The sequence below is a fragment of the Argopecten irradians genome, chromosome 14 (genome assembly GCF_041381155.1).
Source record: "Argopecten irradians isolate NY chromosome 14, Ai_NY, whole genome shotgun sequence".
Classification (NCBI taxonomy): Eukaryota; Metazoa; Mollusca; class Bivalvia; order Pectinida; family Pectinidae; genus Argopecten; species Argopecten irradians.
In genome coordinates this window covers 20976390-20992349 of record NC_091147.1, presented here as the reverse complement: position 1 = coordinate 20992349, position 15960 = coordinate 20976390, and the positions used below count along the sequence as shown (strand labels likewise).

General features: G+C 37.2%; 1 pseudogene; it reads right to left on the bottom strand.

The window, feature by feature from the left end:
• Nucleotides 1-5494: 5494 nt before the first annotated feature.
• Nucleotides 5495-10030, bottom strand: LOC138308252 (uncharacterized; annotated as a pseudogene).
• Between the last annotated feature and the right edge of the window lie 5930 nt (nucleotides 10031-15960).

The window sequence follows — 15960 nt, the reverse complement described above, 5'->3', positions numbered from 1 at the left end:
ATTTGAATTTGGAGGTAATGAGGAGGCAGGGTGCACCATAGTGCCTCCATTCCAGAGACTGCTGGCAACCAATCTGCTGTATCGCGTGCGCGCACGAGTATTTATACCTGCCGCGCGGTAGAGACGATGGCCCACATTACTTGTCACTACTCACGATAGACCAATCACAGTACTCGGCACATCGCTCTGAAGGCTGTAGTTTCCATCATGGCCGCCTGTAGCGCTGGTTTCGAACAACTGAAATGTACCTTGGCTCTCTACAGCTCCATAAGACCGTAATTGATCGTAAATTAGTAACGATTTAAATAGGTAAGCTTTATACATATTACTTGTACTCTTATTTCACCCAGAGGAGTTTCTAATAGCTAGCAAATACATCAAAGGAAAGTTCAAAAACCATATATAGTTGTCAGCGTGAGTAGCTTCAAGATGTCTGCCTGTCTGATACATTTAACCCCATAAAAACATTATTACCTATCTTATCTTAAAATAATAGAAAATAATTGATAAACCTGATAATAAAAAAAATAAAAAGAATCCTCTATCACACCGTATCACACCTGTGGGCCAATCACCCTCATTCTTATCCCATTCACTCACACATCCAAATATCTCTCAAAAATGAAACGCGGGGCTTCGTTTGTGGTAAGGACCACAGTGCCCCGCACCCGACGATAGCCTCGGACTCGTCCTCTTACTTCCTCGTATCCGACTACCACATCCCGGGAGTTCAGGGCGGAGGGGTCCCTCGGGGGAAAGAAGACGGTCCGCCTCATGGCTTGTCCCTCCCCGGGAGACTCCTCCTACTTGAACCCCCTGTCCTTCTTCCGTCTCTGGCACCTTCACTCCCTCCTTGGTGGATTCTGGCTGCAGTGTCGTCCTCGTGAGTTCCTCCTCTGGGGTTGACTTCACTGGTCGGCGTGGTGGTAGAGGTGGGCGTGTCATCCCCGGGCTTATATAGTAGTTGTTAACCACTTCTCTCCTGTAGATAAAACTATCCAGGACTTGGTCTGCATGCTCCCGTTGAATGTGGGCCCTGCACCTGGTGCGGTGACTAAACTGTCGCCTGCACCAGGTGGATTCCTGTAGGATCGAAAGGCGTTGGTGGATGCGGGACCAGTGCTCCATGAGCCTCTGTTGGCGTCTGAATAGTCCTAATGAGGCACATGATGCTACAGGGCACAGCTTTCCCTTTTCCCTCCAAGGTTCCCTCCCGTCTAACTCCTCCTCTCTCATTAATTCTTTCACCTCCTCCTCCTCCTCATACGTAATCTCCCTCCTGCAACCCAAGCATAACGCCCATGATCCGCAATAGCCAAGGCTGTACAGGCTCTATTATGTTCATATATATATATATATATATATATATATATATATATATATAATTTTTTGGTACTCGGAACTGCCTCGCCCCTATTTACAATTTATTTACAACCTTATCATCCCTCCTATACTATGTGTACATACTATCCTGTATAATGCGTATTTCTATGCGAACACTATCTAGGGGAGAGGTTTAAATGTAACACGCTCAATTCATGGTGACCTATGTCTAGCCCAATATATATCAACCTCCCCTACCCCAAACCAGTAACCCTGTTCGCTTTATGATGAGTAAATCTGGTGGCTTGACCGTCCGACCCACCCTAGTCCTATTCCTTACTTCTGAGGCGGGGCTATTATTCCTGTGATTGTTTTTGTTACTACTACCATCTATCGGGGGCCTAACCTCTAATGACCCATGAGACTCAATTGCTGAGTCTTCCTAAAACTGGCTTATAGACAACCTCCCCCAGACTCATGCACTGAGTCTTCCAACCAACTTACAGGAGTTCTATCCCCTAGATATGATTTCAGCTGATCTATGTGAACATTTTTTGTCCTAGCGGTGGATGCCTTTTGAATCGTATACGTCACGTCTGATAATTTATCGGTGATCAGGTAAGGACCTGTCCACCCTAATTCTAGTTTTTGACCTGCAGCTGAAGGATACCACCTCCATACCCAAGATCCCCTCCTGAGTTCTTTATCCCTTGATCCCATGTCATAATATTTGTTTTGTCTTTTAGCAAATACATTTAACTTTTGGCTCGCCGTTTCAAACGCTGTGTTTATTGCGTGCTGCATCCATTCAACATATGCTACTGGACACGATTTTTCTGTATCAGGCGGAAGTCCAACCATGAGATCAATGGGCAGCGTCACCTCACTTCCCAACATCAGCCTGTTTGGAGAACAGCCTGTGCTGATATGCTCCGAAGATCGGTAGGCTAGCATGAGATAAGGAAGATGATCGTCCCAGTCTTCTTTATTTTCGTGTGAGAAGGCCGCTAGCATTCTCTTCATTATTCTGTTAAACCTTTCCACCAGTCCGTCAGATTGTGGTCGGTAAGGTGAAGTTCTCGTTTTTCTGACATCGAGTTTGTGACAGACAGTCTGAAACAGTTCTGACTCAAATTCTGCCCCCTGGTCAGTATGAATGAATTCAGGACAACCAAATCGTCAGAAGACCTCTGTCACCAGCTTATCGGCCACCGTGAGTGCTGTATGGTTTGGTACGGCAAAGGCTTCTTTCCATTTGGTAAAATAGTCTCCCACGACTACTATGTACGCATTGCCATTGTTGGACACCGGTAACCCGCCAAAGATTCCCACTGCCATATACTGCATTGGTCTGATTGGTCTAAATTGTTTAAGTGCCGATTTGTCTGATCCTGGTCCTGGTCTGCTCTTGGCGCAAAGAAGGCACTGTTTACATAATCTGGCGATGTCGTCGGACATTTTTACACAGTAAAACCTTTTTTTAATTGCTGTTAATGATCTATCTCTACAGAAGTGTCCCGCCGTCCTCTTTACGTGCAATTCCTCAAAAATTTGTTTTCTTAGCTCTCGAGGTGCGATAAGTTGACCCGTTGGCAACGTGGGATCTGTAGTTCTGCGACAGTAGAGTAAACCGTTAGTTATTTCCAGTGTTTGTCTCATTGCGTACAAGGTTTAACCTCATTGTTCCAATTGGTGTTTCCTTCCGGTTGATCATCGTTGTTGCTGAGGATCTCTTTAATCTTTGCAATGGCCCCATCTTGATCTTGCATATGTATTAACTGAGCATTTGTCCATACCCCTATCCAGTTTGGAGTTTCATGAGTTTCATTTTCTTTTGACAGGTCCAGCGATAGCTCCCGTGGAACCACTGGATGTATATGCAGCCTGTTTGGAACCACTTCATGGCTAAGTTCCACTTCCGGTCAAAACATTGTCTACGACAGCAAACCCTGAAACTTCAACATGTGATACGCACGTACTGTACCAGAGAAGAAAAAGGATACTATGGGTAACAAAAAAAAGAAAAGCTCCAACTTGGTTCAGTGAATTTATGACAGAACAAAGGCAAATGGAACAAGAAAGACTACGTGAAATAAAAGAAATGGGAAGGGAGCAGATGAACATTATAAGGGAAAAAATGAACTACTAAAGAACTTGACAAACTTGTTAAGCAAATGAAACCATCATTGTATTTCAAATCATCCTAATAACCTAATTCCTTGACAAAATGAGTCCATCATAGGAATATGTTTATTTTTATCTCGCATGGGGCCAGTTTCATCAACGTCCCTTAACTTACGGAAATTCCTTAAAATTCTCCACAGGAAAGCATTACAGAATTTAAGGAAACCAATCTTAGTTAGGGAACTTTCCTTAATTTCTGTAATGCTTTCCAATGAAGAATTCTAAGCTAAGGAATTTCCTTAAGTTAATGGATGTTGATGAAACTGGACTCTTTGAGCCAATGAGTTTATGCCATGGTGCGGCGACTGTCCATCTGATGTCCGTCAACAATTCATTTAATAACCTACTAGTCATTAAGTTATGAAGTTCTCCATGGATTTCAACCAAATTTGGTCAGAAATATTCTTTAGGAAAGGGAAACAGATATATAAATGATGCCTCTGACCTCCCCCTCCCCATGGCAGTAGGGGCAGGGCCTAATGGGTAAATAGAGGTAATTCCTTTAAAACACTACCAATTATAAAGTTCTCAAAAGGAATTTAACCAAATTTGGTCAGGAACATTCTTTGGAAAAGTGAAACAGATTTTGTATCAAATTACTTTGACCCCTCTACGACAGGAGGGGCGAAGCCCAATTAGGGAAATACACGTAAGTTCTTCATACAGTATCTATTAGTATCCTTGGATAAAAGGAACCAATGATAGCTCAAAAGTTTTTTTGTGTGAAATTATTTCGCCCATTAGCCAGATGAAAAGCATCCTTTCAGGAGAAAGCACATTAATTGAAATTCTTCTTTTATAATTCTTGCAATATACAGGAGTGATACAGGTCCTCTGGGCCTCTTGTTTAGTTGTAGTTCAACCATTTCTCAGGTGAGCCCTTCAAGGCATGTGTGCCACTTGTTTGGTTTTTTTTTTCCATTTTATTTATTTGTTTCCAAAGAATGGCTTTGTTTGTGAAAACTAATTTATGTATTGTTGATTTTGATAGTTTTATTTTATGAAGCAGTTGATTTTCATAGTTTTATTATATGAAACAGTTGATTTAAACAGTTGTTGGAAAAAAAACATTGTTGTGGTTGTAATTCTTGATTTGCAAGTTTCTACAAAGTGAGAGCAGTAATGTATTTAAAGAAACGACATAAACTCATAACATTAGGGATTTTCTTAAACTTCTCATAGATCTGCATATTATGTCCAGAAGCGGTCCATTGTTTTTTATATGCTTGTGGACTCTCCAGTCACTATATACTTCACCTGATGAAACCAAATGATAGTAATTTAAACATTCATTGCTTTTGTCCATTAACAACAGTGGCGTGGTTCTTCAGTCCCACTAATAATGCAGGTAGTGACACACCTCTCATGATATGTTTTTCACAAGACACATCTTTAAAGGGACAATTCAGTCTAAAAGAACATTAAAATTTGTACATATATCAGAAAAATTCCAGTTCTAATGGAAATTAGATTAGTCGGTTTTACTGTAATATGCCAGAAAAGCCCATGGTGGTGAAATGCATGTGAAATGTTCAAACACGCTCCCTGTCCGCCATTACATTGTTGTCAAACATCTTGTATGCTGAACTCTGTCCCATGCTCGTAGAGTAATGCTACTTTTGTCTAGAACTGCTCAAATCGCTCTGACAGTAGTATGTTTACCGTATTAGGTGAAATTTCTTGCCTAAAATATCATTGCATCACCTCCAGAGTGGTTATGTAGTTTAATGTTCGTTTAACGTGCGTGACTTTGGCTCGGATATGGGTACAGCATACATATGCTTAATCGTATTGATCAACGATTTGTAATTACAATGGTATCAATTATAATACTTAACACTGTATATTTTGAATTATATGTTTCATAAGAAATATAGAACAATACATTTGTGCCATATTTGGCTTTTTGGTTATGTACAAGAATTAGTCTGAGTGAATTGTCCCTTTAAGAACTACATGTAAACACAAACAACGCAGAAAACATAAAAGCAGTACGTACATACACAATATGATTTATTGATTTTTTACTTCGGTCATGTGAGTGGGGCAGGATTATGTATCTCATGATGTCCATTTCATGAATTAACTCCGTTCTGTGATCCAAAATATAATTATACAGGACTGACTAGTAATAACTGTTACAGATAAAATTGTGCAATTTTTACCCACTTTACAAAAGGAATGACAATAGATGAATCTATATCAAAAGTTTGGAACAGATGTTGTTCAGGAAAACCATGATTACACAATCATGTTCAAAAATGGCTGCTATAGCTGCCATGTGAATTTTTCCTTAAGCCGAAATACATCAAAATTATATAGACTTTTCACCCTTGGCATCGATCCCTACCAATTTTCAGCTCATTGGCACCAGTTTAGCTGGAGAAGAAGTTTTATGGTGGTGGCTATCTTGGATTTCGGACCTACCAAAAATAACAACACTTGATAAGGAACATCTCCTTATTTGAGGTACTCAGTCCCATTGATGGGTCTTGAGAAGTTTGAAATGTGAAAAGTTTACAGACAGCCGACGACACACGGCGCCAGATGACCTAAAAATCAGTTAATATTTCAATGTTATTCTGCCTAAACATCTCTCCTAGACCTCTAATGGTAAATATAAACCAAATTAGAAGGGTGTGGAGTATATCCTTTTGGACTAACATTAACAAGGTTTCCAAAAAAATTATACAAAAAAACTTCAGAAAGATTTACATTTAAACCGGGATGACAGCACTGCCTCAAAGTTACTTGTAACAAGTAGCATTAACCTATAGCTATAAATAGGCTATAACAAGTTTGCAAGTTTATCCCTCTTCGCACAACCCTTTTCAATCCACCCTTGAATTACACATGGTTCGTCAAGTGATAAATGTACATCATCAGGGTCTAAATTGTGGTAGTCAGTTTCAGCTAACACTTCATATGTAAGAATATAATGTGTAGAACACAAGCTGTTAAGATTACACATGGTATCATTTCAACATTATGCATGTCCAAATACTTCAACCTTCTAAATTTACCCTTCAGCTGAGCAAATGCCCTTTCAATAACACATCGAGCAGAACTATGAAGGAAATTGAATTTCTTTTGAACATTGCTTAAGTGTTCATTGTCCCTATATGGTGTCAGGAGATAGTTATTATTTGGGTATGCTGCTTCTCCAAGGATGTGCCCATCATTAGTCACACCATGTTGCTCCAAGTAATTGTACAAAGGACCTGCTTTAAACACCCTTGAATCATGAACTGATCCTGGTCATCCAGTGTATATATCCGTGAATTTCATATTGTTGTCACACACAGCTTGAAGATGCATGGAGGAATTCCCTGAAAAAGGCCATATATATATATACATTAAATTCAAATGCGACATAATCACTTTTGGTATTAGATAATACATGGTTTAATATAATGTAGTGCGAGTACTCCAATGGTGTAATGAAGATTTTTAACGTTTTTTTTAGCAAAACGTTTAGTGATATTAATAGTTTGAAACAAAATGCTTTTACTCATTTCAACAAACATTTGAAAGACATGCATATAGTTTCGCGTCTATGAAGAAAGTCCTTAGGTTTTTCATAAACCCAAAAGAAATTAAGAATAATGCTTAGAAAAAGATTGAGATATATATATACTGTACCGATACAGCATATTGCATTCTATTGCCCACCCCTAATGCGTTTCCTGTATAAATACATACCTGTAACTTGCCCGGTTTTCAGTCTCCTGTCCCACTAAATTGATGTAACATCCATCAATGCAGCCTATGATATTTGGTATGGGTGACTTTTCTTCAAATGATTTCATGTATTGCTGCAGCATGTGATGCACTTGGCCATTCAATGAACTTCTTGCTGATATTCGAAACACTTTCACAGAAATCCATGAAAATGCGGTGTAGCTGACCTTTCTCTAATCCAAATCTGTCTGCTACACCACGAAACGACTCCTGGTTGGACAATATCCACAAACTTGAAAGAACCTTGATTTCAATGTTAACTTTATTGCACCGACTCACTGTGTGACCTATCTCCTCAATCAAATTCTGTAAACATAAATATATGATTAAGTAAAACATTAAGCTAAAGATTTATCAGTTTTAACAATAAATGTTTTACATAATGAATTTCACAATGTATGATAACTGTGTATAAAATATTTAGGCAAAAAAATGCTTGTTTAAGGTCCTCCGACCCTACCTATACCCCCTACCCTAAACTTTTCATTATCAAAAATAAAATCCGAGTTAAAAAATCCAAATTCCCCTCTGGTTTTTGTTTTGCCATAATTAATCTGCATATATATTCAGGCTACAGTAAATATCCGCACAATGCTTTGTTTGACATTAAGTGAGTATGTATGGGGCGCCTTCCCATTTAGTGATATCACCTAGTCGTTTAAATTGATATCACTTGGACATTTGCCTTGCAATTTGCATGTCGGATGGAGCGAAGGAGACACGATTATATAAGATTATTCGCATTTAATTAACTAATATTTACGAAGCGTATTATACGGAAGCGTATTAGGCTCACGTACGACAACATTTTTCAGGATAACGAAAATGTTTTATTTGGCGGCCGCCACTTAATTTTCTCGTACCTCGGACACGGAAATCTCACATGATACCCAGTGCTAGATTTTTCTATCTCGTTCGATCTGTCTGGTACCTTTACGCGATTTTTGGCGGAATTTTTCGCCATTCATGTAACAGTCCGCGCATGTGACGCCATACTCTCGAATCGATTACGTCACACGCTTCAGACAATCAATATTATTAGAAATATGTACATTCAAGTATTTACCATGCATTGTTTGGTTGTTGTTTTAATTATTAAAACAGTATGTACCGATTGATCAGATTTTTTCTTTGAACCGAACTATAGTTTTACGCGGAATGACTAAATTCGAAGCGCAGATGAAATGGTAAATCGGCTTTGAACCAGGAGAGCCAAGACGGGATAATTTTACTCTGAATGCGTTTATAAATGATTTTATTTTATCTTAGAGGCGCGAGAAAAAAAAAAATCTATTACCTTTAAGTGATCAAGAACGGGTTATCTCAGTCTCGGGCTAAGATTTTGTAACATCCCAACCTGACCGAGATAACCCGATCTCGATCACTTACAGGTAACAGATTTTGTTAATTTGGAGGCCGCCACTTAATTTATCTGGCGGCCGCCAGATAAGTATTTGGCGGCCGCCAGTTAATTAAGTGGCGGCCGCCATATAATTATATGGCGGCCGCCAGATAAGTATATGCCAGAAATTTAAGTGGCGGCCGCCATATAATTATTTGGCGGCCGCCACTTAATTTTGGCCTTGCAGGTAGGGCGTTAGAATTGTACCTGCTGCCCCTATTGCATGATCGTAAAAGGCGACTAAATTTAGGATCTTATCTTTTCTCTTCTTCCTAACTGACTTTATCTTTCCTAATGCCTCCCTTGGCACCGCCTCACTTTTGGCCTTGAGTTGAGCGTTCGCCCCTGTGAGGAAGGCTCTGGATTCTGTCCCCTGGCCGAGACACACCAAAAAATATAAAAGTGGTAGTTTCTGCTCCTGCTTAGCGTTCAGCATACAGGGAGTGGGACGACTGGTTCGCCCGTTGTCAGTATAATGTGACCGGGTGGGGTGTGTTGCTTGGTGTCTTCGGCGGCATGCTTCAGTGATATAGCACTATAAAAAGGGCAACAGTTCCACTATACAAGAAGACACTACATGAATATACCGCAGTCTCCCAAAACACGCACCTCGCACAACATACACGCAACACACCGCATACATGGGAGGCCGTCCTTACATGACCATAGCTGTTAATAGGACGTTAATTAATCAAACAAACAAACAAATTTTCTGTTAAATAATTATCTGGCAGCCGCCACATAAATTAAGTGGCGGCCGCCAGATCAATTAAGTGGCGGCCGCCAGATAATTATTTGGCGGCCGCCACTTAATTATCTGGCGGCCGCCAAATAAAACATTTTCGCTATCCTAAAAAATATTTTCGTACGTGAGCTTAATACGCCTCCGTATAATACGCTTCCGTAAATATTCGTATAAAGAGTTGGAAAGTGAACAACAGCAATATCAAATGAATATAATAATGTGATGTGCAAAACTGAAGTTCGGCAAAATAAACTTACAGACACCGTAGTGCGTCTCAAACGAAAATGTTGTCTGAAGTCCTCATCGCTATACATTGGTACGGTGTTTTCCATATAGCTGTCAATGTGTGCATGCTTTTCTCTCAGAAACTTTGCTAATAATTAAGTTAGCACCGGTGAACTTCCCCTTTGTAATTCCTCTTTTAAGGTTCCCGGAACGTCATCTTCAGCGATTTCGTTAATCACGATAGCCAACAGAACAGATTTCGCCGCCATGTTGATTCTGTTTTTAGCGCTTAGGGCGTTGCACGGGTTTCGCAAGCACTTGATAATCGGCTGAAAGGTTTACAACGCACCCCAGATCTAGATATACAATGATCCTGACCATCCAAATAGTGTAAGGTACTGCAAACTTATAGATACAATCTCATTGCTCAGATAAGAATATTACATAGTCTTGAACAAGACAATTAATTATGTTACACGATTTTAGAAAGTTAAAAATAATTTTTTTAAATACATATATGACGAATAATTATGTTTCACAAGTCTAGTTTCAATATAAACTTAATGAGACTAAGAAAAAAAGTATCGAATATAACATACATGGTACAAAAAATCAGTAAGACACTTACTGTCATAAAAGTCGTCCGTCCTCTATGAGTCCACAAAAGGTACTGACGAGATAACTAGGGACAATGAAACACGCACCAAAACTGACCACCCGGAACGGACCAATGAAATCCAACAAAACAACTTGCATAATTATGACCAATACAAATCACACCATAGGACACTGACGTAACAACAAACTTACGAGCAATGCACCTGTACACTACGATCACAACATGGGATACGATACACGGACAATTTTTTATGCGAGCACGATACAAAACACGGGACGGTCGGCGCGAATAAAGAATGGTTCAATCAAATTCGAATTCATCGCCTATGGTATAAGATATAAAGGCTACGGCATATGCCATTTACACGTGTGTGACATTGTGCACGAAGTTAGACGTGAACGGGCGCGTGGTTGTTACAAACATCTCTAAGTCAGAAAGCAAAAGAAATGGTCATTAAAAACACACATTATACAAAATAACAATTATATGAGTTCATAAAATTTTCACAACTATTTGTTATCATAGTTTTTTATGCCAAGAACGTAGATGATAGTGATCCTTTGTTAGGCAATTTGCCGTACGATAGATCAAGAGTCGGATACGTAGCTATATGCATATATAGTACACAATTAACTATGGCTTTAGGTTTCGTATTTTGAAGAAGAAATACGTGTATTCAATACTTTTAACGTAATGATATAAAACATAACAAACGAAGTATTAATTATCATACACGTATATTACATAAAAGCCTATCATCGATTACAAGGTCAAGGGGAGTAACGCGTACGTGACAATTTAATTGACTAAGAACACGAAATTCGGCAGTCCGGAAAACTCGTAGTCCGGACGGTTTAGGCTGGGAACGAAGGTGTCCAGATTATCAAGGGTCCACTGTAGTAAGATATCTAGGGGATTAATTATTTACAATTTTAAACATCAATATTGATCTATGGAGTTTTTGTCTGAATGCAAGTGAATCAAGTCCAACTTCAGCATAAAGTTTATTATGCGATGTTCCTCTTCTCAGGCCTGTTATAATTCTTATTGCTTCTATCTGTACAGATTCTAATAAGTCTCTATCTTGGTTTGTACAATTATCCCAAATGACATCACCATATTTTAAAACAGGTCTTATAAAGGATGTATAATTTTTTATAGGTTCTTTCTATCTACATTATGTTTTAGTAATCTTAAAATATTTAGTCTTGTAGAGGCCTGAGTATAAATATTATTAATATATTTAGACCATTTACCATCACTGCTGAAAGTTACCCCCAAATGTTTGTGAAATAGAACAGAGTTTACTATATCATCTGCAAATAAAATATCAGGATTGAATATATGTCTTTTTCTTGAGAAAAGTACAGTTTCTGTTTTTGAAGGATTAAAATTAATGTCCCACTTCTTTGCCCAATTATTGATATTAATTAAGTCATTGGTTAGATTATCTGCAATTTCAACATGGTTATCAGTTATTATTTCATAAAGTGAAGTATCATCAGCAAAGAGTTTAATTTTACTATTTACACATTCAGTTATGTCATTAATATATAATAAAAATAGGAATGACCCTAAGACAGAACCTTGTGGTACACCGGCATTGACATTTTAAAAAGAAGATAGGAAACCATCTGTAGATACTCTTTGTTTTCGATCAGTAAACAAACTATCCCTATTATACCATAAGACTCTAATTTGAATAATGATTCTTCATGCCAGATTCTGTCGAAAGCTTTGCAAATATCGCAGAATATAAATTTTATTTCATTGTTTTTATCCAATTTATGCACTATCGTATTATAAATATCTAGTAACTGGTTGACTGTTGAGTCTTTAGGCAAAAATCCTGATTGGTGCCTTGTTATAATATCACACTCTTTCATATAGTTAAACATATATTTAAAAATTACTTTTTTCTATAATTTTACTAAAGCATGATGTTACAGATATTGGTCTATAATTTGAAGCATTACTCTCAAGCCCTTTTCCTTTATAAATTGCATTGATATTAGCTGTTTTCCAAGATAATGGAATAACTCCAGTTTCTAATGTTTTATTACACAGTAGAGTAGGAGGGTGTTTAAGAGAAGGAGTTAGGTGTTTAATAATTTTTGGTATCATGTTGTCTGGACCAGGAGGTTTTTTCATTAAGTAAGTCAAGTTGATCTTTAATATCCTGTTCTAAAATAACAATATTATCTAATCTAGAGGGGAACATGAAGAGATGCAATCCATGCTCCTGGTAGTAACCTAACGTATAGGATCCAAGAGGAAAGGAGAGAACGCTCGACCCAAACGGGTTGAATTCTTACCTTTCAATCAGAAATTAAAGGTGATGAAATATGCTAAATCATTGACTCATAATAATGTGGAGGATGTTCGCATCTCCGATGATCTACCAGAGGAAGTAAACTTTAGTCCATTCTTCGTGGAAGCGAGGTAAAATTGTCAAGGTATCTATATCCGGTACGATAAACTTGACTGACGTGAAACTTTTCACGTACTGTACAATGATAAAGCAAAGAACATTGTTTCATTTACCCAGCAAGACGTTAGAAGAAAATGACAAAAAGTGGTGTAAAGGGTAAATGTTTCAAAATAATATACAATATGTACGATAATATTAAATCCTGTGTGAAACCTCTGACGTTTCACCTGTCAAGTCGGGGTACGCCAAGGTGAAAATCTTTCTCTAATTTTGTTTTCTGTGTTTCTTAATGATCTGGAGGAATTTTTGATATCTAAAGGTCGTGTTTTATTGCAAAAAAAATTACAACAGGATTGGGCACAAGCTATCACAATTTATTAAAGCCCTCATCCAACAAAAATGATATATAAATAATTACAAATTGCGATAAATACATATACAAGTTAGATATTGAATAAAGATATGTTTCTTAGAGAGAGAGAGAGAGAGAGAGTGAAAGAGATCATTACATTTTATTATTGATGGAAAAAAAATATCATAAAGCAAGCAACAATGTATATATTCAATAAAGCGTTTACCCAATAGAGCATGTTTTACAGTAAAAAAGTACCAATAGCACATATCCACGTATCAGTGCAACAACCCATTATGGAGAGTAAAAATAATAACAAATAGAAAAATACGTGTAAAAATCAAAAGGTACCTGGAGCTACATATTCATAAGAGTATTGCACCATCCGAATAATAATTTGCGTTGGGTAGAAAAAAGAAATAGAGAGACAACAGATACTTGAGAAAGGAGAAAAATAAAGATGCATTAGACACAGAAAAATTACAAGGAAAAACGCAGGTTGACTGGGAAAAGATATATGGGGGAATATGAGAGAGGGTATATGGGGATCCAATATATGTTCGTGTTGACCCGGCTCGAAGTAACACCCTAATAGTACTTCAACAAGGAAATGAATGTTAAAATAACAGTGTCGTTGAAAAGAAAAAAGAAAACATAGATCACTTAACTCTAATATAAGATAATATAGAAAGGTTTAATCATAACTGATGATGTGGACCTGATGGGGGAAAACAAACCCAATACATAAGTGTGAAAGTAAAAACTCGGACATATATTCACTTTAAAGGTATATACAGTCTGTGCACTGAATACACACATATAAAATTCATACATTCACACACACAAACACATACACTCACACAGCCTTACCCATTATGAAATTGTGAAAATAATTCTCAACTGGAGTTAGAACAATTTAGGAAGGGAAGAATTTTTCATGATTTGTTGTTGTTTTAAAGGTAGTACTTCTCTCCATAATCTTAATGAGATTATAACTATTACGATGGTTATAAGGATTCGTATTATTATATGCTGATATTACTGTTATTTTGCGGAAAGTGTTGAAGGTATGCACGATGTACTGGATAATTTCAGCGAATATTGTAAAGTATGGAAGTTAGAAATTTAACGGAAATTTTGTGGCGGCTAGACAGAGGCTAATAGAACAGAAATCTATATTTTCAATTTTAAAAATAATCGAAATCAGGCAATACCAGTATATCTCCAACTTAAACTTTTTGTCTCATTAGTTGAACCATTCTGTTATATGGGTCAGAAATCGGGGTTTACGAAGTTTTAAAACGTTTAGAACAAACCCATCTTATTTTTTTCAAAAGATTGGTAGCTGTTAGGGCTAGCACGCCTGGGTATATGATATATGGTGAATTGGGAAGATATCCGTTAGAAATAAAGGTAAAACTGAGAATATTTAATTTTTGTAACTACCTTTTCTCAAAATGAAAATAAATTCCAAAGCAATTATATATTATGAAGACTAATGGCGAGTTTAAGTCGCAATGGACAAATAAGGTTTAAATGGTTAGATAACGTTACACAAATATTTAATGATACAGTATTCACATATATATTTGATAGTGAAATACCTATGAATGCAATTTTTAACGCATTTATACAAAATGTTCGCAGACATGGAATCCTCGTCCAAAGGTCTGTTTTATTCAAAACTCCTTTAAGAACAAAATTATACTCTAAAAGTTATTTAACTAAACTGTCGAAACAAAACAGAATTACTACTTCAAAAGTTCCTACCTCTAATGTAAAGTTCCCTATTGAAACTGGGCGATGGATTGGTATCTCAAAAGAGAATAGAATATGTAATTTATGTTATGTTGATATCGGAGATGAATGTCACTTTCTTTTCAAATGTGAAAACAGGAAAATTAAAATTATAAGAGAAACATATTTTGCTAAGTACTGCACCAAATATCCCACTTTTTTTAAATTAGAGAGTCTATTGAATGTTTACAGTATCCAAGTTATAGGTAATGGTATTACTTTAAATTAAACGCTACACAATTACACCTTTCTGTATTTTTATACCATGTACATGTAGATTTTGTATCCATCTTGGCATATATATGTCTATGTTTATTATTATGTCCTCATGTAACACATTTCATGTATCTGGATGAAACAGTTAAAATCTTGAAATCGTAACCCTGGCCATGTATTCTCTATATATTAGCGATTTCCAATAAGATAGTCACTTTGAATGAAGGTCTGATAGTATTTATTGAGCTTTTGAATACGAACTAATTTGTCGGATGTGTAGATCAAGTTGGTTCCTTAGTTGAATAGCAGTCAACAAAGATAAGTTGGAAGCTGTAATCAGGAGTTGTGTAGGTTATAATCGGAGTTTTCAGACGCTGATAGAGGCAATAAATTAGTCAAATAATCGGGGGATAGGTTTTTACTAATGGCATCACCACAAGTACACCCACTCCTAACTTCACAACATTTTCAATTAATGACAACATGTATAAGATTAGTAAACCTTGATTAGACTAGTGTTTTCTACCCAATATGAATTTAAGTTTGCGAAGATCTCCAATTTGATTAGATACGTTTTCATTAATTTGGTCAATGTGGTCAATGTGGTCAATGTGGTAGCTCCATTTACAATTTGGGTCAAGAGTAACTCCTAGATGCTTATGGTTATCAACGAATTCAACGCTAACGTCAAACTTAAGTTCAATAATATGTTGATGTTCAGTAATTGTGTGATGGCTTTAAATCAATGACGACTTGGGAGAATTAACTAGTGCGTTCCATTTGCAGATTCGTACCAGTGGCACAAAAGTGATACGGCACCGTGATCCATGATCGCGGCACCCATAAGAAAGGTACGCTTCGAATTCAAAAGCTAAGTATTTTCGGTGATGGCAATGAAATGGATATAAAAATAATACCTAAATAG